This window comes from Ailuropoda melanoleuca, chromosome 2 (assembly GCF_002007445.2).
Source record: "Ailuropoda melanoleuca isolate Jingjing chromosome 2, ASM200744v2, whole genome shotgun sequence".
NCBI classification, from domain to species: Eukaryota; Metazoa; Chordata; class Mammalia; order Carnivora; family Ursidae; genus Ailuropoda; species Ailuropoda melanoleuca.
In genome coordinates this window covers 129,593,273-129,617,827 of record NC_048219.1, presented here as the reverse complement: position 1 = coordinate 129,617,827, position 24,555 = coordinate 129,593,273, and the positions used below count along the sequence as shown (strand labels likewise).

The 24,555-nt window shown below is 36.1% G+C and overlaps 2 protein-coding genes across 25 annotated transcripts in view; one reads left to right on the top strand and one right to left on the bottom strand.

Moving 5' to 3' along the window:
- The window catches only part of MARCHF7 (membrane associated ring-CH-type finger 7), a 50,208-nt gene extending 44,265 nt beyond the window's left edge, over window positions 1-5,943 (bottom strand). For 7 of the 8 annotated variants that reach the window (XR_004620582.1, XR_004620593.1, XR_002144457.2 and 4 more), the window contains exon 1: window positions 5,752-5,884. The gene's annotated coding sequence lies outside the window, so the exon portion shown is untranslated. Of the gene's footprint in view, window positions 1-5,751 lie in introns of all 8 variants that reach the window. The other variant, XM_019809139.2, reaches the window with a different exon arrangement.
- Window positions 5,944-5,971: 28 nt separating this feature from the next.
- The window catches only part of BAZ2B (bromodomain adjacent to zinc finger domain 2B), a 395,156-nt gene continuing 376,572 nt past the window's right edge, over window positions 5,972-24,555 (top strand). For 15 of the 17 annotated variants that reach the window (XM_034643322.1, XM_034643377.1, XM_034643371.1 and 12 more), the window contains exons 1-2: window positions 5,972-6,100; window positions 7,529-7,709. The gene's annotated coding sequence lies outside the window, so the exon portion shown is untranslated. The other 2 variants (XM_034643293.1, XM_034643297.1) reach the window with 2 other exon arrangements.

Here is a 24,555-nt window from a genome sequence, read left to right as displayed (position 1 = left end):
TCCCCAAACACATATGCTACCTCCATGCCTTCTGATTTCGCCGTACTTTCTATATGGTCATCCTAAGTGCTCCCTCTCCACTGATCATGCCTAATGAGTAGAATTTGGGGCAATATGAAAAAGTGAACTGAAAAGCTTCAGGCAGTATCAGAAAACACTTAAAACCAAAGGAGTTCTACCTACTTCCTTACTTAACAGTAAAGCTTTCTTTGAGCACTACCACAAATTATTAACGAAGTATGACTTGGATTTTTGGTTACCAAATTTAGAAAGCTTATTAATTCTTAAGATCAAAAAATGACAGCATAATGTTAAAAAGTTTTTTTTTCTGCTGATTCTGCTTATAAAGGGATCTCTCAAATAACATGTATCCTTTCCCATCACTTTCTAGATCACTCTGCTCCATTACTACAATAACAGTGTTTTTCAGGATCTGTCAAGAATCACAGAGTAGTCATAAAAACCAAATAACCAGACTAACAAAAAAGGCCCCAGGCCCATCTACACTAACAAACAGTATGGCCCACACCTAAGACTTTCCCTTTACTTAATCTAATTAGTAAAGATAGAAATAAATATGAAACTGAGGCCAGGCAAGATAAATTAAGCATTGCCCAATTTTTAGCACACCAGACAATTTCTAACTATTTGCAGAAATGATAGTTAAGAACGCAAGCTATGAGATCTTTTACTTGGTGTGACTCTAGGCTTAATTTCTCTAATGTTTAATTTCTTTGCCTACAAAATGGGGATAATAATAGTACCAACTTCAAAGGTATATTATGAACTTTTTGGCACATAGTATGTATTCAGCAAATACTCACTAGTATTAAGCAATGCTATCACCATTAGAAGATTTTCATACAGCTCAGCAGACATTCTCTTGGCTTTTTCATTACTTGAAATTTGTCTTGGTGTGCCTGGGTGGCTCGGTCAGTTGAGCATTCAACTCTTGACTTCAGCTTGGGTCATAACCTCAGGATGCTGGGATTGAACCCCACATCAGGCTCTGCACTAAGCACGGAGTCTGCTAGTCCCTCTTCCTCCGCTCCCCCCACCCTGTCCTTGCCCTCTCCCCCTCCTTCCCTCTCTAAAATAAATAGATAAAATCTTTTTAAAAATTGTCCTTAACACACAGTAAAAAGACTTTTTAAAGTCATTCACATTTATTACAGGAGAATAATTACTATATAAAAAAATACCTTGCCTATATAAGTATATGCACAAATATTGGGAAAAATAAGCATTATTAACATTTTCCGCTGGTTGGGTTTTGTTTTCTGCTTTCAGTTTTCCAAACTTTCTTTAATGTACTTGGTCTTCTTTTTATAATTCAGGGAAACAGTTATTTGCAAACAAAAAGACATTTTTTAATAAATTCTAATAAAATCTATAAAGAATTTCTAAGAATAATTACCTAAATTGCAGTACTACTGGTTTACTCTCTTCAGTATCTACATACCACAAAAGACGTTAAGTATTAACAGTAATACAATATTAAAACATTAAACAATAATACAATAATTAAACAATATTTACTATTCTAGTAAATATTAAGTAGAAGCTAAGGTTAAAATCACTCACAAAATGTTTCAAATACCCAAATAAACCTTAATAAACTTACTATAAAAAATTTCAAACATATGCTAGAGACAGTAATAAACTGCCAGGTACCAATCAACAGTCTCCAACAATTATCAACATCTGACCTACCTTACAGTCTATTTTACCATTCTCTATTTTAAAGCAAATCCCAATCATGATATCTTTAAGAATGCCTGTACTTAAACTGTTGTAAGCAACTTGTGGTAAATTATAAAACATGGCTCCAAATCCCTCCCATCCAAGTACACATACCTCTTTATATTGTGATGTTGCTGGAGGTAAAATCTTCTTTTCCCCACCCCTTGAATACGGGCTAGTCTTGTGACATTTACTTTGACTAAGAGAATGCAGTGTTAAGTGACATTATATGATCTGCAAGGCTGTAAAAGTCTTATAACTTCCACTTTCACTCTCTTGGAATGCTGTCTTGGGACCCCCATGTCATTAGGGCACATGGAGCAAAGCCTAAATGTCAACCAAAACCAACTATCAGACATGTGAGTGATGCCATCTTGGACCTTCCAGTCTAAGAAATCTCACAGGTGAATGCTGGTATAAGAGTGAACCCTGGCAAAACCAACAGAACTGCTCAACAGATACACAGAACCGTAATTTTAATCCACTAGATTTTGAGGTGGTTTCCTGTGCAGCAATAAAGTTTCGTAACTCATCCCAATTTTAATTTTGCTACAATTATCATTACGTACCCAGTCTATGAAAAATCTGATTCTATTTCAGGGTCCAGTTTAGAATTTGTCTTAAAACCTAGGGGAGTTGCAGTTAGTGAATTATCAAGAGCACAATATTACTATACAATAAATTCACAGCATAAAGGCCAGAGTTATCACACAAAATACCTATTTCAATAGCCACTAGACTTCTAGAACCGCAAACGTAATTCCATTATTTACCTCTGTTTGGTAACAGGTAAAGAAACAAGTCTAGGTAACAGGTTAAAGAAATACCTCTATTAGGTACCTTTTCTTTAAAAAATCTGCTTCTGGGAGAAAAATATATTTTAAATGGCAAATGCTAGTGTTTTATTGATGCTAGTGAACATGGAGATGTGGAAGCCATGCGTGGTCACAACAGAAAGTATTCTAAAAAACTGCCTCTGGGTTTTTAGATGACAGATATTTAAGACACAAAGATATACCAATGCCTTAAATAATAATTAGAAAATGGTTTAACATCTTCACGAGAAAATATGACTATTAAGTCTACTCTATAAGATAATCTGTTCTCCTTTGAAGTATATTTAATCTGTAAATGTCAAGTTTCAATCTTTATTTAGAGTGGACACCGTTTTAGGGTTTTTCTTCTGGAAGGTGAGAAGCACATTACACTGGAGTGCAATGATCCTAATAAAAGGCGAGAACCTAGCTTTTAAGGTTCAGAATTTGCCCTCTTCTAAAGCTGATGACAAAACTGGGTGTGGAGTAGTAGGTGATTTCAAAACCAGATGTTCAACTTATGCAGTCTAACTGGTAGAGCCACAGAGAAATATATTTGAGAGCAAGAAAAACCAGTTTTGACCACATGAGTTAAGACCAGAATAGAAAAGTTAAGATCAATGAAAATTAAACCCCAGCCAACTCTCAAGTTAGAATTTTATACCCACCCTTGGGTTCATCTTACTACTTAGTAATTGTATTAAAGATAGGCTTTCTATAAAATGATCTATGAGAAGATAAATTATTTTATTACAACAAGTAATTTAAAATCTTCATGTTACACTGTTTATTTTGTTGCTTAAATATAAGGTTTGATGCAAGCATTTCACTCTGCATTCCACTTAGGCATTTCCCACTGTTCTTTATTACTGGCACTTAATGATCTGCAGTAACAGAAGAATGCTGTCAGTAAAGATAATCTAAAAATCATTTTTATTGGGCTCAGGGACACAATAGCTCTCCATTCCCAACAGCACAGAGCACTTTCTAAAACAGTAGGTCTTTCATGTCACCTTCCATTCAATTTGTTACAGCTATGGGAACAAATTGTCCATTCCTAAAACAAAATACGATACCATGACTTTGCAGTTTCCTTATCAAACTGCTAGTCATCTTCACATCTCAGTTTAAGCAATACTTCCTGTAAAAAATTTCCCCAAAGGTTAAACACCCCTCCTTTGTGCTCCCATTGTACTACTATGTTCTTACACTGAGATAATAGCAGTAGTTGTTTATACATTAGTCTCATGACTAAACTGTGAGTTGTGGAAGGCGGATGCTGTGTCAAGCTCATTCTTGTAATGTGAAGCCCTGGTCTACTAGCCAGAATACAATGAGTAACAAATAATCAAAAAATATTTTACATAATTTGATAATTTTGCACTATTATTTTCCTAAAATATTAAAACATGGCCAAATCTTGAACATGTGCCAGATGAAGAGTTGCATGAAATGGATACGGAGCTCACTAAAAACTGGCTTCATGAGAGCCATGGATGACGTCTCAGTTGATTATCTGACATCTTCATGTAGAATGTATGTGCATTCTATATAAGAGAATCTTCGTGCTTTATCTTGGAAAATAAGCTCTCCTGCCACCGCAGCAGAGTAATCACCTGTATTTAAGTAGGAATTTTTAATCATTCTTATTCAAGACATCTGACCCTGCATGCAACTCTGGAAAAAAGCCAAGACTATACATATCCACATGCTTACATCTGTGGCATAATTTAGAGCAAAGGGAAAGTTGTAAAAAGTTCTTATCTAAAAACATTTGTATTATGGAACTTATATAAATACGTTATTGGAGGGAAGGGGATACTACAGGCAGAGTAAAATTTTAAGGTTATTCTGACCAGAATATAAACAACTGGATTTTAGGTATCAATTCCAATTGTTTATATCCATTAAAAATTCACTCCCAGAGCATTACATCCCCTAGGTGTTGACTACTACCGGCTACCTCATCTAATTTAATCCTCACCTCAACTCAAGGAAAACTGCTATGTTTCTAAGGAAATCTGAAGAGGTTAAATAATTATGGCAAAATTAAGACTCAAACCCAGATCTGACTCTAAATGCCTCATACACCACAACTGTTTCACAAGAGGCTGTACAGCTGTAAATGAAATACTGACCCCCCCCCCGTTCCTGAAACAAAATGTTTATCCTCATGAAAAAAATCTAGTTACACCATGTGTTTGCCTTGTTAACGAAAGTATACTGTTTGGTTTTTAAATAAAAAATTCATTTTTTACCTTACCTTACCGTACCTTTAGACAGAAAAGAGAGAAGGGAGTACGGGGAGGTTTAAAATAATTTACAAAAAAAACTAAAAAGTCCTACAAAATAAAAAAAAAATCTTACTAAATTCTATTTCACTTTGGCATATTTACTCTCAGTAGTGCCAAACGACACTAGTCGTGACGAATCCATTACCAAGATAGATTTTCCCCATGTATTACTATCTACATGTGTATACGTAGAAAAAAAAATAACTGTAGTATTTTATGGTGCTTATTCGTCCATGTTCATCTTCACTACGCAGTTCCATCAAAATGAGGGATATTCTACAACTGGTGCCTTCTGTATTTTCAGTTCTTATGCCAACAGGTATATATATATATATATCAACTATTTCAATTTGAAGAAAATACAATTTCCCACGATACGAAACAACTCCCAAAGTATCACGATATTCAAGAAAAGGAGCGATCAATGAGCAAATCTTCACCGCAACTAAAGGGCTGGCAAAGTCCCTTCTATTGGAGACCGTGTTGGCGGAGTCCCAACCCTCCCCGCCTTCCACACGGCGCTCACTACTTGACTCGTGACACTCCCGGCCCGCAGGGCTCCGGAGGATCCACCTTACCCCATCCATGAGAAGGCCGCCAAAGGCCAAAGTAGGACCCAAGCCCCTCGCCCTCGCCGACCACACGTCCATAAAGAAGACGTACAATCCGCCCCTCTACCCGTCACAAACTCCACCACCAGACGAAAGGCCACCGGCGGAAGGCTGCGCCCGCCGCCCTTCCTAACCGCGGCGCCGATCACGCTCCTCCGTCCCAACTAAAGACCGGGCAGGCAGCCTCCGCGTCCCCAGGCCTGCACTTCGTTTCCTCCCCTCCCCCACGCGGCCTTGGTTAGAACCAACTCCCCGAGAGGGAGAAGCCTGAGCGCCGCAGCTTCTTACCCCTGTTCCCGAGCTGGCACTGAACAGGGTGCGTCCTGCTCGCAGCGACCACACCACCACCTTCCTCCTCGGAGTTCTAGGCCCGTAACTGAGGCAGAGCAGTCGGCAGAGAAGCACAATGGCGCCCGGCCCTCTCCCGGATCCGGCGCAGAACCAGCCTCCACCGTTAAGAGCCCCTCCCTTCTTCTCCTCCCCCCACTTCACGGTCTCCGCCGACTTCTCGCGAGAGGGGCGGTGCTGTGGGGGCCCGAGAGCTGCGGGCGGGCTCGACGTACCCTACCGCGGGGTGGTGCTCTGACTGCGGCAACCGTTGAAGGGTTGCCCCTGGGGAGGCAGCGAGGCGCCACCGGTAAGCAGCTGCGGCTGGTCGGCTGGCGGGTTGGCGGCTGAGCCAGCGAAGGGTGCGGACGCCGGGACCCGGGCGCTGGAGGCCTGGCCCTAGTTGGCCGCCCTCGCCTGACTGGCCAGAGGCTCTGATCCAGCCGTACCGCTCTCCGACCCCCGAGTCCTCGCCATAGGCTCTTACCCCCTCCCGCAAACCTGCAGGACCCATTGCTTGACATAGCCCAGCTATTTTTTTTTCTTTTCTTTTTTTTGGGGGGCGCTTGGTAAGTGGCGCAGCGAATGTTTATTGACTTGAATCAAGCACTGCCTCTTCCGACCTCCCCTCCTCCCGCTCCCTGCCCGCCCTGCTTGTGGTCTGCGAGCCCTCCCCTTTCAGTAGGAGCCGGTTTCTCTAGACGTTCCTTCTTGGTGGTCATTCAGGCTTGGTGGTGGTGTACTTTTTCATGTCTTTTAAAATCGTGATACTGATCTATGATAGTGTAGCGACAGATTTTGCAGTGAAAATTCACTTGGAAGAAAATTGGGAGGTAAATGGTCTGGTGAAAATTAAGCGAAACTTTGGAAAACTGTAGATGTGGTAAACTTAATATGTAAATGATTAGTAAAAAATAAAAGGGAGTAAATTAGAGAAGAAAGCCACAATTTATGTGGATTTAGATATTACGTGGATTTAGGTGATATTGTGCATATTTTGAATAATTTATCAAACGTAAAAGTTCTTTCCGGGAAAGATAAGTTATTGAAACTTGTAGGCTTACTCACGGCACCTGATTTTTAAAGTGATCTATTTTATTAAGCAGTGCATTGGATTCAAATAATTCCAATTAATGAAGTATGAGGTTTATATGTATTTTTTTTGTCATTTCATCTGAAGGGTATGCACTATCACTTATCCCATTTCACTCTGCGGGACAGACTGTCTATGCTTCACTATTATAAATAAATTGTAAAATATTATACATTTTAAAGATTTAAAGTTTATTATTATTTAAAGTTGGCAGGTAAATGCCAGTCTGTCTTTTTAGGATGTGAGTTAAAGAGCATCTGTTATGGGATAAAGCGAGCACATTACTTTAGAGGAAATTAATTTGCCCTTCTTAGGAAACACATGTTTTTCTCGGCCTGTTTGAATATACCTCTAGCATTGTGACTATGGATATACACACTTGAAGCACCAGATTGCATGAGTACAAATCCTAGCTCTGCCTCTTATCTTACTACCTTTCTTGTCTTGAGCAATTCCTTAACCTTGCTAACCCTGTTTCTGTAAAATAGGGTTAATAATACCTGTACCCCATTGGGTTGTTGAAAGGATTAAATGAGATAACCCATCAGTTCCTGGAACACAGTAAGCATTCCATAACTGTTAGCTATTATATTCCATGTCTAAACCACCGCTAATACTGTGTTTCTGGGTCTTAATATTTTACAGATCCCTTAACATCTCAAGTATTTTCTACGGTGAGAGGAATGACTGCACCATTTTCCTGAGCTATGGCAGTCAGACCTGGTAGCAGTAATTTCTCTACGGAGCCCCCAAACCCGGCAAGAATGGTTCAGATTTTGGCAGATTATGGCTTCATCCCCACCCAGAACTGATGTTACCAGCAGAGGTGAGTGTGGTACCAATTTTCTATGCTAAACATACCTTCCAGACTTCCATTTCTTAGTGATGTTAGTAATTGGGTAAAGATCACTGCTAAGTATGTTTTTATTCCTTAAGAATGGATAGTTATTGTTTTTTAAAATACCTTCTCTGATTTGAGTTTCCATGTAACTATCATTATCAACAAATAATCATTGAGATTTTCTTATGTTAAAGACAATTTGATAGAAATTGTGGATACAGATGGGTTACAATGGTGAGTATATTTTCTGAACTAAGAATAAGTACAAAATGATTGACAGGCAAAATTTTTGAGTTCAGAACTGTTTGACCAATTTAGACTCTGTAATTATCTTTTTTTGCACAAAATTCTCCTAATTAACCTTCCTTTGCTAAACTTTTTGTTCTTATGAACAACTCTGACATACCTTTTTGTGTCTAAATATCTTGGTTCACCACTTGCCCACACGACTCCTATTGGTTTCCATTTCTGAACTTGCCTTCTTCTCTAAATTAGGCTCTTATTAACTATTATTAATTTCCCCCTTCTACTTTATAAATCTGTCATTTGATCATGGTCATAACAGCCCTTTCCTCCATGGTTAAACATTTCTTCAGCTACCTGATAGCTTAGAGAATTCTCTTTCAGATAATGAATTTAGAAGTTCCAATTTTCCTTACATTTTTGTCATTCTACAACCTAACCTAAGAAGCTTCTCTATGTAAGGGCAATCTTATAGATACTCTTCACTTTGAATAGACCATGTGATCTTGAAAAAATGTGGTCATGTTTGCTTTTTATAAATCAAATCACTTTTAAATGTAGGTTATTTCTTAAGCTTTTGAGTAATGGGGGGTAATACCAGGGAAGAGAAAAGAGTGGTTATAGGGAGGTCCCTGAGTTGAAAAGAAGGGGTGTCAATTTCTTCTTAAATGGGAATCTTATTAATCCCTGGAGAAGGAAACCTTGTGGCATCAACCAGTTTGGGGATCTACTATTTAAAGTTTTGGGTAATTTTACTTTAAGATTTTATTAATTTATTTGAGAGAGAGTGAGCAAGCGCGCATGGGGGTGGGGAGAGAGAGAATCCCAAGCAGACTCCACGCTGAGCAGAGCTGGACACAAGCCTTGATCTCACAACCCCGAGATCATGACCTGACCTGAAGGCAAATGGTTACCCACTGAACTACCCAGGCGCCCCTAAGACTCTTCCTTTTTACTTAAAGATCCTGTGCTTTAAATCTTTGATGTAAAGAATTCCTTTCATTCCAAAAATGATAAACCCCTTATTTAGTGATTTTGTGAATTTTAATTTTTCCCTTAATTGAAGGGAATTTTAGAAATTTGAGTTTAATCAAAAGGTACCACATTTAATAAACATCCAAGACACTCTGTTGGTTGATTTCTACTGCAATAATTTTCAATCCCCAAAGCTAGTAGATGAAACAATATAAAAACCGGTAAAAAGAATACCATTTTAAAACCCTCACTGAAAAAAGGGGGAAAAAAAAAACGCATCTCTGAGAAACCATACTTAAGCTCATGATCAAGAATTCAGTGGGTCTAGGACTCTCATTCTTGCTCATATAGCTACCCCAGAATATACGAGCTGATCAAAAGCAATTCCCAATTTATGAGGCACTTGGAATTCATACATGAAGCACATTTCGCATTGCCTGAAACATGGTTTTAAAAAAAAAAGCAACTATTCTTATTCTTAATAATATTAGGGGTTGGAAAAATATGGTACACAGGCCAAATCTGGTTCACTCCTTATTATTGTAAATAGTTTTACTGGAACACAGGCAGGCTATGTTTACGTATTGTCTATGTAATAGTCAGCATTGACCAGAGAAACAGAACAAATAGTACATAATAGTACTACCTATCTATTTATGTGTGTAGAGAATTGGCTAACACAGTTGTAGGGGCTGTTAACATTGAAATTTGTAGGGCAGACGAGAAGGCCAAAAACTGCAACAGGAATGGATAGTATAGTCTTGAGGCAGAATCTCTTCTCCAGAAAAGCTGTTTTTGCTCTCAAGGCTGATTAGATGAGGCCCATCATATTATCAAGGATAATCTCCTTTACTTAAAGTCAACATATTGTAAATGTTAAGCACATTTACAAAATGTCTTCACAGCAATGCCTAATTAATGTTTGACTAAATCACTTGATACTCTATATTCACTGTTAACTCAAAAAAATATAACTGTCACCGCCTATGACTGCTTTTACCGTACAGTGGCAGAGTTGATTAGTTCTGATAGAGACAAGATGGCCCAGAAAGCCTAGAATATTTATTATTTGTTTTTTTACAGAAAGTTTGCTGACCCCTCAAGTAAACTGTGAAACCATATTGAACTTACTCTGTCAAGCTAAACATGCACACATCAGAATGATAATATTTGACCTCCATGGCTACTTCAATTTACATTTTATGAGACTATAAGTAGCAGAGCATCCAAATACTGATAACAAATTCCTTGGGCATTCCCTCTGGCAAGTTTGGTCACTATCCCCTCTTATCTTTTTTTTTTTTTTTAAAGATTTTATTTATTTATTCAACAGAGATAGAGACAGCCAGCGAGAGAGGGAACACAAGCAGGGGAGTGGGAGAGGAAGAAGCAGGCTCATAGCGGAGGAGCCTGATGCGGGGGCTCGATCCCAGAACACCGGGATCACGCCCTGAGCCGAAGGCAGACGCTTAACCGCTGTGCCACCCAGGCGCCCCATCCCCTCTTATCTTAATTTTTCTTCACGTGTATGATTTTATAACAATGTAGGTATGTGATTATGCATACTAGCTATTTTAGTACAGGCCTTTTCTCTTGCTTTTCCCCCCATTCCTTCATAATTTGGCTCTCCTGCCTCTAATTACTACTCTACAAATATTCTTACAAAATTGGTGAATATCTTTCTACACTTTTTTCTGCATGATCACAGTCTTAAAAGAGTAGTTCTAGAGGCAGAGTTGGTTAAGCATGCAACTCTTGATTTCAGCTCAGGTCATGATCTCGGGGTTCTGAGGTTAAGCCCAGTGATGGGCTCCGCACTGGGCATGGAGCCTGCTTAGGATTCTCTCTCTCTCCCTCCTCCTTTGCCCCTCCCCACCCAGTGCATGTGCATTCTCTCTCTTTCCTAAATAAATAAATAAATAAATAGTCCCCCCCCACACACACACACATGTGCTCTCTTTCTCCTCCTCTCTCCACACAGAGAATGTCTCATGGTTTTTTTAACAATTTATTTTATAAAATAGTATCAAATTGCAATGTACGTATTCATCTTGCTTTTTTCAACCAAAAGTATCTCTTACCTAAATCCCTATTTATATTGAATGTTTATCCTTTGTTTTCTGTTATGATAGCTGTACCACTCTGTCCTGTCTTCATAGTGTTTTTTCAGCTCTCATCTTTCTCTTGACTTGCTATTTAGTATCTTCTGCCAAAGATACATTCATATGGTAAAATGTTTCTGTGATTTCTTTAATAACTTTTGGGTTTCTAGCTTAGTGTAAAAAGTCATACCTATCCCTGGATTGTGTCCTGTAGTATCCTAGATTTTCTAGACTTTGTTTAATTAAACTCAAATTAATTTTTGTATATGGAATAAGATAATAGGATACAATTTATGTTCTATTCAATGGATAGCCAGTTATGCTAGCAGCATTTCTTAAATAATCCTGTCTTTATGTATGACTTTTGTCACACATTGAATTTTTAAATTTGTACTGGATTTATTTCTGAATTTTCTATTGTGAAAACTAAACTACCCAGAACTATAAATTATGCAGAGAACTATTGTTTAGGTCCCTTTTGTATCCTTTTTACATATTGAAACTGTTCTGCTTTTCGGTCACCTACGTGTTCAATAATGAGAAATGGTAACTCTCTTTCCTCCAGAATCACCCAATACACCTAACTGGCTTTGCATTATATACAATGCATGTTATACTACTAACCTACCTAGGAATTATCTTAATTTTTTCCCACTATTCATTTCCTTTTCTCACCAACTTGCTAAAGCCATTGAATATACATCATTATTTAAAAACACGTTATCAGGGCACCTGGGTGGTTCAGTTGGTTAAGCAGCTGCCTTTGGCTCAGGTCATGATCTCTGGGTCCTGTGATCAAGCCCCGCATCAGGCTTCCTGCTCAGCAGGGAGCCTGCTTCTCTCTCTCTTTCTTTCTCTCTCTCTCTCTCCCTCTGCCCCTCCCCACCATTTGTTCTCTCTCTAATAAATAAATAAAAATCTTTTTTAAAAAAACCTTATAAATATTTTCTATTTTATAATATTTTTTTTAAATTTTACACATAAACACATATATACTACTTCTTTTTTTTAATAGTAATTTTTTATTATGTTATGTTAGTCACCAACTACTTAGCTTCTTATCTTATAGCTTATGTTTCCTATCCCAACGTCCAGTCTCAGTTTTTCACCACGTAGCATTGGCCATTCTTGACAGCAAGTGGGCCATTTGTACCATGGACAATGAAGAAGAAATCCTAAATTTTTTTACGTTATGTCATCATAAATGTTATGATAACAGTGACATGCTTTAAATATTTTATTTATAATTAATGTTTATAATTCTTAGCTTTAGCACAGGACACAAACATGTTGGCAGTACTTGATGATTTTGTTGTCGGTTGAATATTATTCTCTTAAAAGCTAAGAATGCTCTACTTTAAAAATTATATTTTAATTCAGTTCTTAGAGATACTAATTCAGTACTTTATTGTTTGCATACAGCTAATTGTGCTTAAATTGTGGAAGGGCTTTTCTCAGGAAAGTGTTTTGCTGTTTCAAAGTCCATTTATTTAGGTATTTTTTAATCTTATGAACTTTATCTTAAATAGTTCTTGAATTGAAAGTTTTGAACATGTGTTTTCATATTAGGGTCCTAGGATGTGAATGAAAATATGAAATACAACTTTAATGAATTTTGGCTTCCCTTAATGGTTTTATAAATATATTGATGTGACTGTTTTGTGTTAGAGATTATTTCTTTAGGTTGATAACCAAATGTTTTCTTGATCCATCAATTTTGCTATTAGTCATTGTGTTATAATTGCTAGAGTACTTCTAAAATGCAATTATTTTCATGAAATTATATATCAGGATTTTAATAGGCCTTATTAATAATCTTTAATCTGAATAAATAAGACATTAATCAAATTATAGCATTAAGAAATTAATTGGCTAGATGAAAATTTGTATCTAAAAAGGTTGAGTAAAGACATTAAAGTTAAATTTTAGTAATTCTTCCTGATAATGTTCAGAAATAAAAACTGTTAGTGTTTAGTCTTGGAAGCAAGCCACATAGACACTTTTAGCATTTATTCTCTTCAATGGAAAAAAATGTATAGAAAGACCTAAATATACTATTGCAACTCTTTGCTTCTAAATCAACTAAAGGGAGAGAAAAGCAACTCTTAGATACTGAGTAGAAGTTTTTACACCATGGCTAGAAGACTTTTCTTGCTAGCAGAACCGTTTGTAGAATTTAAGCTTTGTTCATAGCAAAACTGGCACAGACTAGCAATATTTCTAACTTATTCAGGAGAATGTTTTGGAAGAATAAAACCTTATTAATATAAGGTAGATGGAAAAAAATGCTTTTAAGAATAAAATGTAAATTTTAAAATACAGATTCAACTTTTAAACATTACATTGCTATTTTTGAAGTAGTAGTGAGGGAGCATTTCCCCTTTCTTCTGAATTGAAATTTTTTTTTTAATTTAACATTCCATCTCTTCATATAGATGAATGAATAAATTACTTTCATTTATGAAAAAACAAATGACACAGTTCCTTAGTCCTTAAGAATGGGACCATGTATTCCTGTTAAAAATTAAGGAATAGTGTGGCTCCAGTGTTTGGTTACACATGTAAGGACCTTAGAAGTCCCCACTCCATCCTAACAACAAATAAAAAGCTGAAAAGACTGAAAAATCAGCAGCACTTCTCAAATTTATAAGAGAGAGAAGGACACAAGGCAAACACTACCCCCAAGATGAGAGACAATCTAGACAGACAAATACAGTGAATTGTGGCTTATAGGAGTAGAGACTCAGGAGCTCAAACCACCACAGGAACAGGTGCCTGGATAGGAAAACCTGAACTATAATTGAATTGCTGGGGGCTCAGTGTGGACAATTCTGAGATTAACAACTCCAGGGAGACCCAATCATAGGCCACCACAATGTTGTGAGATTCACCTTCAGGAGCTAGAACAGATTCCCAAAGTAAATAACTCTTGGACTTCTGACAAGGGGAAGTCCATTTTCCCTGGCAAGGGGAAAAGGAACCATTTTGAAATACACCAGATCACTATGTTCTTACCAAACCTTGCCTTCAGGGAAAGCTAGTTAACCAAAACCTAACCTACTGAGGTGTTATCAGAGCCTAACTAATCTGGGTAAGAGAAATACCCAATTATAGCCAGCTATACCCTTCCTTGCAGAAGAAGAGAAATACCCACTCCAGCTAACTCTAGCCATCCTGACCCACCTACGGCAGTAGAAAACAAAACAAAACAAAAGAAATCTGAAAAGTTCTTGTGAAGTTCACAGTGCATAGCATTGGCTCACTGAAAGACTGAGACCTAATCATGAGGTTATACAATGCTTCCCCTCCCCCCCCACTATTACATTACTAAAGGTTTATTTATAGCAGTTCCTTTTACCCCAGTATATCTTATCTGACTATTAAGAAAAAATTACCAAAGAACAAAAAAAACACAATTTAAAGAGATAGAACAAGCATCAGAACCAGACATAGCAGAGATGGTGAAATTTCGTTGTTGTCATTATCATATATTTATTTTTAACATAGCACCCCAGTTTCACGTCATGCACATTTTCTGAAGTTTGAGATTCTTCACAGAACAGTAATTTAAGACGACTATGATTAATTAATATGCTAAAAGCTCTAATGGATAAAGTAGACAGCACACAAAAATAGCTGAAGAAAGTAAGCAGAGACATAGAAATAGGAAGAAAGAACAGCAACAACAACAAAAAATGCTAGAGAGAAAAAAACAAAACAAAACACTGTAACAGAAAAGAAGAACATCTCTAATGGATTTCTCAGTACACCTAACATGGCTGATGAAAGAATCTCTGAATTAGAGTGTATGACAATAGAACCCTTAAAAACCAAAAAATCAAAGAGAACTAAAAGTATGTAAAAAAACAGAACACAACACCCAAGCACTGAGAAAAGGTGCAATGTAGGTGTAATGGGACCATTGCAAAGAAAAGAAAGAACAGAAGAAATATTTGAAACAATGACTGAAAATTTCCCCCAAACTGACACCAAACAAGATATCCAGGAAATTCAAAGAACACCAACCAGGATAAAGGCCCAAGAAAATTACACCTTGGCACATCACTGTCAAATTGAAGAAAATCAAAGATAAAAGAATCCTGAAAGAGGCCAGAGCTAAAGAACACCTTACAGGAACAAAGGAACAACATAGAAGCAAAGATAAGGAACAAAGATAAGAATTACGCCAAATTTCTCCTCAGAAACCAGCAAGCAAGAGTGTCAACTGAAATAAAGTATTGAGAGAAAGAACCCACTAATGTAGAGTTCTGTACCATGTGAAATTACCTTCAAAACTGAAGGAGGAAATGATAAACTTAAGTTGAAGAAACTTGTTGACAATAGACCTGCCTTACAAAAAATGTTAAAAGGAATGCATTATGGAGAAGGAAAATCATATAGTTCAGAAATTCATGTCCATATGAAGAAAGGAAGAGCATCAAAGAAGAAAAAATGAAGGTAAAATATGAACTTTTATTTTTCTTTAATCGAATAGATAGCAGTTTGTTCAAAGTAATACCAACAGTATATTCAGTTTTGTATACTTCTGTATGTGTCCATGTATGTGTATATAAGTGCTTCTGTATACTTATATATAAGCAAAATGAATAACAGCAATGATAAAAGAGCTGGAAGAAAGGAATTAAGATTATTTTGTTATTATGAGATACACTACTTGTGAAGTAGTATATTGTTATTTGAAAGTGAATTTGGATTGATTGCGAATGTATATTGGAAACTTTAGGAGCAACCAGTAAAAAAAAAAAGCAAAAACAAAAGATATGCTAAGAAAGAGAAAATTGATATGCTAAGAAAGAGAAAACAGAATCATATAAAACATTTGGTTAAAACTATTAAGAGGCAGAAAAGACAAAAATAGGAACAGAGAACAAGGGCAACAGATAGAAAATAGTAACAAATGTAATAGATATTAATCCGAGTATGGCAATAACTATGTTGAATGTCAGTGGTCTAAATGCACCCGTTAAAGAACATCATCAGAATGATGAAAAACAAGATCCAACTGTATGTTTACTACAAGAAACTCATTTTAAATAGTTGTGTGTTATGTATTTAAGCAGACCGCAAAGTAAAGAAAGCTAGTAGCAATAAAGAGGAGGATTATATAATGATAAAGGGGACAATTCTCCAAGAAGACATAATTTTTAATATGTATGCATCTAACAAGAGAGCATCAAACTACGTGAGGCAAAAATGATAGATCCACAAAGAGAAATAAATGAATTCATTATCATAGTTGTAGACTTCCATACTCCTCTCTCAGAAATGGATAGATCCAACAGATAGAAAATCAGTAAGGACATACTTGAACTCAGCAGCATTTTGATCAACTGGATATAATTGACATACATAGACTCTTTCATCCAAAACAGGAAAATTAAAATTTTCTCAAGCTCACATGGAACATTTACCAAGAAAAACCACATTCAAGGACATAAAACACACATTAACAAATTTTAAGATGGAAATACAATGTCTGCTCTCAGACCATAATGGAATTAAACTAGGAATCAACCACAAAAAGATAACTAGAAAATCTTCAAATACTTGGAGATCGAACAGCATACTTCTAAACATAGGAGTTGAAGAAGAATCTCAAAAGAAATTTTTAAATATTTTAAACTTAATGAAAATATAACTTAATCAAAATTTGTGGGAAGTAGCAAGGCAGTATTTAGATTATAGCATTGAATTCATATGTTAGAAAAAAAGATCTAAATTCAATAACTTTCCACCTTAGGAAACTAGAAAAAGAAGAGAAAATTAAGTCCAAAGTAATCAGAAGAAAAAAAAATGGTAAGAGGACAGAAATCAATGAAATTGAAACTGGGAAATCAATAGAAAAAAATCAACAAAACTAAAAGTCAGTTCTTTGAAAAGGTCAGTAAACTCAGTAAGTCTCTAGCTAAGGTTAACTAAGAAAAAAAAGAGGATACAAATTAATAATGCTAGAAATGAGAGAGAGAACATCACTACAGATTCCATGGAAATTGAAAGGATTACAAAGGAATGCTATGGACATCTCTATGCCCACAAATTTGATAACCTAGATGAAATGGACCAATTCCTTTAAAGACACAATTTGTCAAGACACATGCAAGGAATTAGATTTGGATAAGCCTATATCTATTAGAGAAATTGAATCAATAATTCATAACCTTCCAAAACAGCAAGGATCAGGCCCAAATGGGTTCACTACTGAATTGCATCAAACATTTAAAGGAGAAATTACACCAATTCTCTACAGTCTCAGAGGATAGAAGCTGAGGGAATATTTCTTAACTTGCTCTTTGAAACCAGCACTACCCAAAACCAGACAAAGACATTACAAGAAAATAAAACTTGAGACCAGTATTTATTATGAACATAAATGCCAGAATCCTTAACAAAATATTAACAAATCAAATCCAGAAATTTATAAAAAGAATTATATATCAAGTGGGATTTATCTTAGGTATGTAAGGCTGTTTCAGCATTAAAAAATCAATACAATCCATCACATCAACAGACTAAAAATAAAAAATCGTATGAACATATCAACAAACGTAGAAGAAGCATTCAACTAAATCCAACACCCATTCTTGATAAAGACTCAGGAAACTAGGATAGAGGGACATTCTCAACTTGATAAAGAGTATACAAAAAATCTACACCTAATGTCATTGTTAATGTTAGAAATTTGAAGCTTTCCCCCTAAGATCAGGTACAACGCAAAGATTTCTCATCTTACCACTCCTTTCAACATTGTACTGGAACTCCTTGCTGATTCAGTAAGGCAATAAAAGGTGTACAGATTGATTCACACTATATATGTATGTGAAATCACTATGATGTGCACTTTAAATACCTTACAATTTATGCGAATTATTTCTAAATAAAGCTGAAATTTGAAAAAAAAAGGTATATAGATTAGGAAAGACGAAAAAACTGTCTTTATTTGCAGATGATATGGCTGTATATGTAAAAGATCTGACAGAACCAAAAAAACCCCTGGTGCTAATAAGCAATTATAGTAAGGTTGCAGGATACAAGGTTGATATACAAAAGTCCGTTGCCTTCCAGTATATATACCAGTAATGAACATGTGGGATTTTAAATTAAAAATGCAATGCCATTTCTGTTATCTCTGAAAAGAAATACTCTCCAAAAGAAATACTTGGGTATAACTCTAACAAAATATGTATAAGCTCTATATGAGGAAAGCTTTAAAATTCTAATCAACAAATCACAGAAGAACTAAATAAATGGAGAGAGATTTCATGTTCATGAATAGGAATATTCAATATTGTCAAGAGGTCAGTTCTTCCCAACTTGATCTATAAATTCAGTTCTGTCCCCACAAAATCCTAGCAAATCATTTCATGGACATTAACAAACTGATTCTGAAGTTTACTCAGAAAATTCAGAATAGGGTGCCTGGGTGGCTGGGAGGCACAGGATGGTGCTTCATCCCAAAAAGAAGGTTGGGGAGGAAGACAGTGACAACAACAGGCTATTTCATTTTAGAGTGGACTTTCCAAAGGCCACTCCATCTGGATACAGCTTATATCCTATCTGAAATGCTGGCTCAGACCATTGAGAGAGGTTTCCAGATTGGGTGGTCTTTGGATTTGAGCAGTAATTCCTGTGAAAAGTGTATCACAGATATCCGCAATGTAAATATATGTAATTCTTACAAAAAAACAAAAACAAAAAACATCTGCCTTCAGCTCAGGTCATGATCCCTGGGTCCTGGGATTGAGCCCCACATTGGGCTCCCTGCTCAGTGAAGAGCCTGCTTCTCCCTCTACCCCTCTCCCCTGCTTATGATCTCTTTCTCTCTCAGGCTCTCTCTCTCTCTCAAATAAATAAATAAAATCTTAAAAAAAAGAAAAGAAAAAAGAAAATTCAGAATAGCCAACATAATATTAGAGGAGAAGAACAAAGTTGGAGGACTGATGCTACCCAACATTAAGACTTACTATATAACTACAGTAATCAAAGTAGTGTGGTATTAGCAAAAAAATAAACATAGATCAATGGAACAGAATAGAGAGCCCAGAAATAGACTCTCATAAATAAGTCAACTGATCTTTGACAAAGAAGCAAAGGCGATACAATGAGCAAAGATAGTTGCCTCAGAAACGGTGCTGTACCAACTGGATATGCACGTGCCAAATCAAAATTAACTCAAAATGGATTATAGGCATTATATAAAATGGCAGGACTATACAACTATAGAAGACAAAACAGGACAAAACCTAGAGACCATGGATATGTTTGTGCCTTTTTTTTTTTAAGATTTTATTTTTAAGTAATCTCTATACCCAGTGTGGGGCTTGAACTTATAACCTCGAGATCAACAGTCACATGCTCTACGAGCTGAGCCAGCCAGGTGCCCCTGGTTATGCCTTTTTAAATAAAACACCAAAGGCATGGTCCATGAGAGAAATAATTGATAAGCTGTACTTCATTAAAATTAAAACCTTTGGTTCTGCGAAAGAGGGTGTCAAGACAGTGAGAAGTCAAGCCACAGACAGGGAGAAAATATTTGCCAAAGACATGTCTGTTAAAGGGCTGTTATCCAAAATATACAAAGAATACCTAAAACTTAGCAATAAGAAAATAACCCAGTTTTAAAATGAACCAGGTCCTTAACAGACACATCACCAAAGAAGATGAACAGATGGCAAATAAGCATATGAAAAGATGCCCCACATCATATGTCATCAGGGAACTGCAAATTAAAACAGTGAGATACCACTGTATACCTATTAGAATAGCCCATATTCAGGATACTGATGATACCAAATGCTGACAAGGAAGTGGAGCCCCAGGAACTCTCAGAAAATTCTGGTGGAATGGTATAGCCACATTTGAAGATAACTTCTTTCTTTTTTTTTTTTTTTTAAATGATTTTATTTATTTATTAGAGAGAGATAGCACAAGCAGGGGGAGCAGCAGGCAGAAGGAGTGGAGGGAGAAGCAGGTTCCCCGCCAAGCAGAGAATCCGACATGGAGCTTAACTGACTGAGCCACCTAGTTGCCCTGGAAAATAACTTCTTACAAACTGAAATTTTTTTTTTTTACAAAATGAAACATAATTTTACCACACTATCCAGCACTCGCATTACTTGGTATTTACCCAAAGGATTTGAAAATTTATGTCCATAGAAAAACCTGCACCTGAATGTTTGTAGCAGCTTTATTCATATATGCTAAATTTTAGAAGTAACTAAGATGTCCTTTAGTAGGTGAATGGATAAATAAACTGAAATATCCAGGCAGTCAAATATTATTCACAGCTAAAAAGAAATGAGCTTCAAGTGATGAAAAGACAGAGAGGAAACTTACATGCATATTTCTAAGTGCAAGCCATCATTCTGAAAAGGCTACATATTATATGAGTCCAAATATATGACATTTTGGAAAAGGCAATACTGGAAACAGTAAAAAGATTTGCCAGAAGCAGGATTGGGGAGAGATGAATAGGCATACCGTAGAGGATTTGTAGGGCAATGGAAATACTTTGTACAATGTTATAATAATATATATCACTATACTTTTGTCCAAACATAGAATGTACAATAGCAAGAGTGAACTCTAAGGTAAACAGTGGACTTAGAGAGAGATAATGATGTGTAAATACAAGTTCATCTGTGGGGGAAAAAAAGCCATTTTGGTAAGTGGTGTTGATAAGGGAAGGCTATGCATGTGTGGTGGCAGGATGTATATGAGAAATGTTTGCGCTTTTCTCTCAGTTTCAAATCGAAAACTCTGAAAACATAGTCTTTTTTTTAAAAAATCCAGGAAAATATCAAAATAATCTTCATCATTACTTAAAGAAAAAATTATTACTTAGAGAAAAAAATAAAAATTAGCAGATTCTAGGGGTACCTGAGTGGCTCATTCAGTTAAGCGTCTGCCTTCGGTTCAGGTAATGAGCTCATAGTCCTGGAACTGAGCCCCACATTGGGCTTCCTGCTCAGCGGCGAGTCTGCTTCTCCCTCTCCCACATTGATCTCTCACTCTCACTCTCTCAAATAAATAAAGAAAATTTTTTAAAAAATTAGCAGATTCTACGCTTGTATCTATAACGGAATGCATTCTCTTTTAAAATTTGCAGTGTGAGATGTATATATAAATTTTATTTTATAATAAATGTCTTTTTCTTGGTGGCTGATGATTATGACATTAATCACATTTAGATTTAATTTATATAATACTTTATAATATTTTGGATTGCCATTGTTTAGAAATTTTTTAAATCTGTAGTTTTTATTAAAAGTTAAGCATTGCGGGATGCCTGGGTGTCTAAGTTGATTAAGTGTCTGCCTTCAGCTCAGGTCATGAACCCGGGGTCCTGAGCCTGCTTCTCCCTCTGCCTGCCCCTCCCCCTGCTTGTGTTCACTCTCTCTCTCTGACAAATAAATAAATAAAATCTTTTAAAAAGAAATTAAGCATTGCTCTATTTAGCACATCAAAATGAGGTTTTGTAGTATTTTTTTATTTTCTTTTATTATTTTTTAAGATTTTATTTACAGAGAGATAGAGAATGCGAGCAGGTGTGGGGGCAGAGGAAATGGAAGAGAGAGACTATCAAGCAGACTCTGTGCTAAGCGACAGAGCCTGATGTGAAGCTCGATCTCACGACCCTGAGATCATGACCTGAACCATAATCAAGAGTCGGTCCCCCAAGTGACAGAGCCACCCAGGCACCCCTGTAGTATTTTTCTTTAATCAAAATTTGTTTGCTAGTTAAATTTGCTCTAACATTTTTCATAATTAAATCATGTTTAATTTAACCATGAAATCTACGTAACATCTACAATATGCATACATAATATAAATTCTACCTGAACATCATTTTTTTTTTTAAGATTTTACTTATTTAAGAGAGAGTGAACCAGGGAGTAGGAATGGGGGGTGGGGAGGGGAGGTAGAAGCAGACTCCCCACTGAGCAGGGAGCCCTTTGCAGGGTTCAATCCAGGGACTCCAGTATCATGACTTGAGCAAAGGCAGAGGCTTAACTCACTGAGCCACCCAGGTGCCCCTGAACATCTTTTTTTCTAAAAAAATTAGACTACACCACTTTATGAGATTGAGAAATTTTTCATCCTGTCCATTAGTGTTATGAAATGAGATAAACATGCCCTCCTCCCCCAAATCATGTTGAAACCCTAATCTGCAATGTGATGGTGTCAAGAGGTGGGTACTTCAGGAAATAATTACGTTTAGACTGTGTTACGGTGGGACCCTCATACTGGGATTAGTGCCATATAAGAAGAAGAAGAAGAAGAAGAAGAAGGAGAGAACCATGAAATACATGATGATAAGGCAGCAGTCTATAACCCAGGAAGTGAAGCTTCACCAGGCACGTTCATCTTGGACTTCCCAGCCTGCAGAACTGTGAGAAATGTATGTTGTGTAAGCCACCCAGTCTATGGTATTTTTGTTATAACAGCCGCAGCTAACTAAATAAAATGGTAAAGAATAAGTAGTAATAAATAATAGTAATAGAAAATAAGTAGTATGAAAAGATTCTAAGTGGAATTTACAATTAATAGAATTTACTCTTACATAATTATTTTGTGAATTGCTGCCTGATATTAGGGATACAAGTAGAATCTTTGAGTTGCCAGACTTTATTACTTATTATTATTTTTTTTAATTTTAATTCCACTGTAGTTAACATACAGTGTTATAGAAGTTTCCGGTGTACAATATAGTGATTCAACAATGCTATACATTACTCAGTGCTCATTATGATCAGTGTACTCTTAATCCCCTTCACCTATTTCACCCATCCTTCCACCCACCTACCTTCAGGTAACTAACAGTTTGTTCTCTACAGTTAAGAGTGTTTTTTGATTTGTCTCTTTTTTCCTCTGCTTGTTGTTTTGTTTCTTAAATTCCGCACTCGAGTGAAATCATATATTTCTCTTTCTCTGACTGATTTATTTTACTTAGCATTATACTCTCTAGCTCCATCCATGTTGTTGCAAACAGACTTTATTAAATAAACTGTTGAGTTTAATAGCAAGTCATTATTCAAATATTTATATTCTACATGTTTGAATAGCAACTCATTGAGTTATGGTATCTTTCTATAATTTAAAAGGAAGAAATTGACATTTAAAATTTTTATAGGAACCTGGTTTGAAAAAGGCTTTTAAGTAGTTAAGTTGAAGATGTAGTTCATACTCTAAGTTTCTTATAAAAAGCCATTCTTATGGACTGATTTTTTTTCAGATGCACTATTGCTTCTTTTCCTTTCTTTTTGGGAGAAAGTATTTTTACAGTGTTTTTACTTTATTTATTTATTTATTGTTGAAGTATAGTTGACACACAGTATTACATTACTTTCAGGTGTGTAACATAATGATTCAATAACTCTGTATGTTATGCTATGCTCACCACAAGTGTAGCTACTGTCACCATACAATGCTATTATAATCCTGTTGACTATATTCCTTTTCATCCCCATGACTTACTTCATTCTATAACTTGTAGCCTGTATACCGCCCCTTGTATTTAAATACAAAACACAGATTTTTCAAAATATATGAATAAAACTTTCTATATGTCATTCAAAATGTCATAGATGTTAAAGATAAGAGATAGAAGTACAATATTAATGCCAAATTCTCAAAGCTTTTTAAAAGAACATTTATCTAAAAGGTGAACAGCCAGCTCTCTAGGATTACTTAAATTTATGATTTGTTTAAAATAAATTCATTGTTTTGAGGCAATTGGTAAGACACAGTAATGGAAAACTTTATGCTCATATCCTTTCCTGCGTTGTGGTTTCACAATTTAACATACACATTCAGTATGCTTTTCATTAACATTTTTAAAGTATCTTAAAGTAGTTTCCTGTTTTAAACACTTTGAAAATTTTGTAGGATAACTTGATTAAGTGATTTATACTAGCAATGAAATATAGTATTGACAGCTCACGTATTTCAGACTCGAGAAAATTTGAAGGTGGTCACATTTTAATTACTTCATATTTTTAATTTTTTAACAATTTCTAAGGATTCTTACCTGTTTGACTTTTTATACCAGTAAGGAGTTTGTATTGTAATGCTATATGAGTAAAAGTCCCAGAAGTGTTGACTCTGTAGTAGAGATAAGTAGCTACGATCAATATACAATATATATGATCTAGGATTTTGAATTGATAGGATGTATTGTAATACAGGATGAATAAAATCCATTGTATGGGCACCTGGGTGGCTCATTCGGTTGGGTATCTGCCTTTGGCTCAGGTTGTAATCCCAGGGTCCTGGGATCAAGCCCTGCATCAGGCTCCCTGCTCAGCAGGGAGTCCACTTCTCCCTCTCCCTTCTGCTTGTGCTCTCTCTCTCAAATAAATAAATAAAATTTTTTAAAAAATCCATTGTAGACTTTGTGGATGTGGTATTACAACTGGACCCAGCTGTGGGGATAGAATTCAAAGAGAAGTGAGAAGGAGTTGTGGTGACTGATTAATCAAAGCACAAAGACA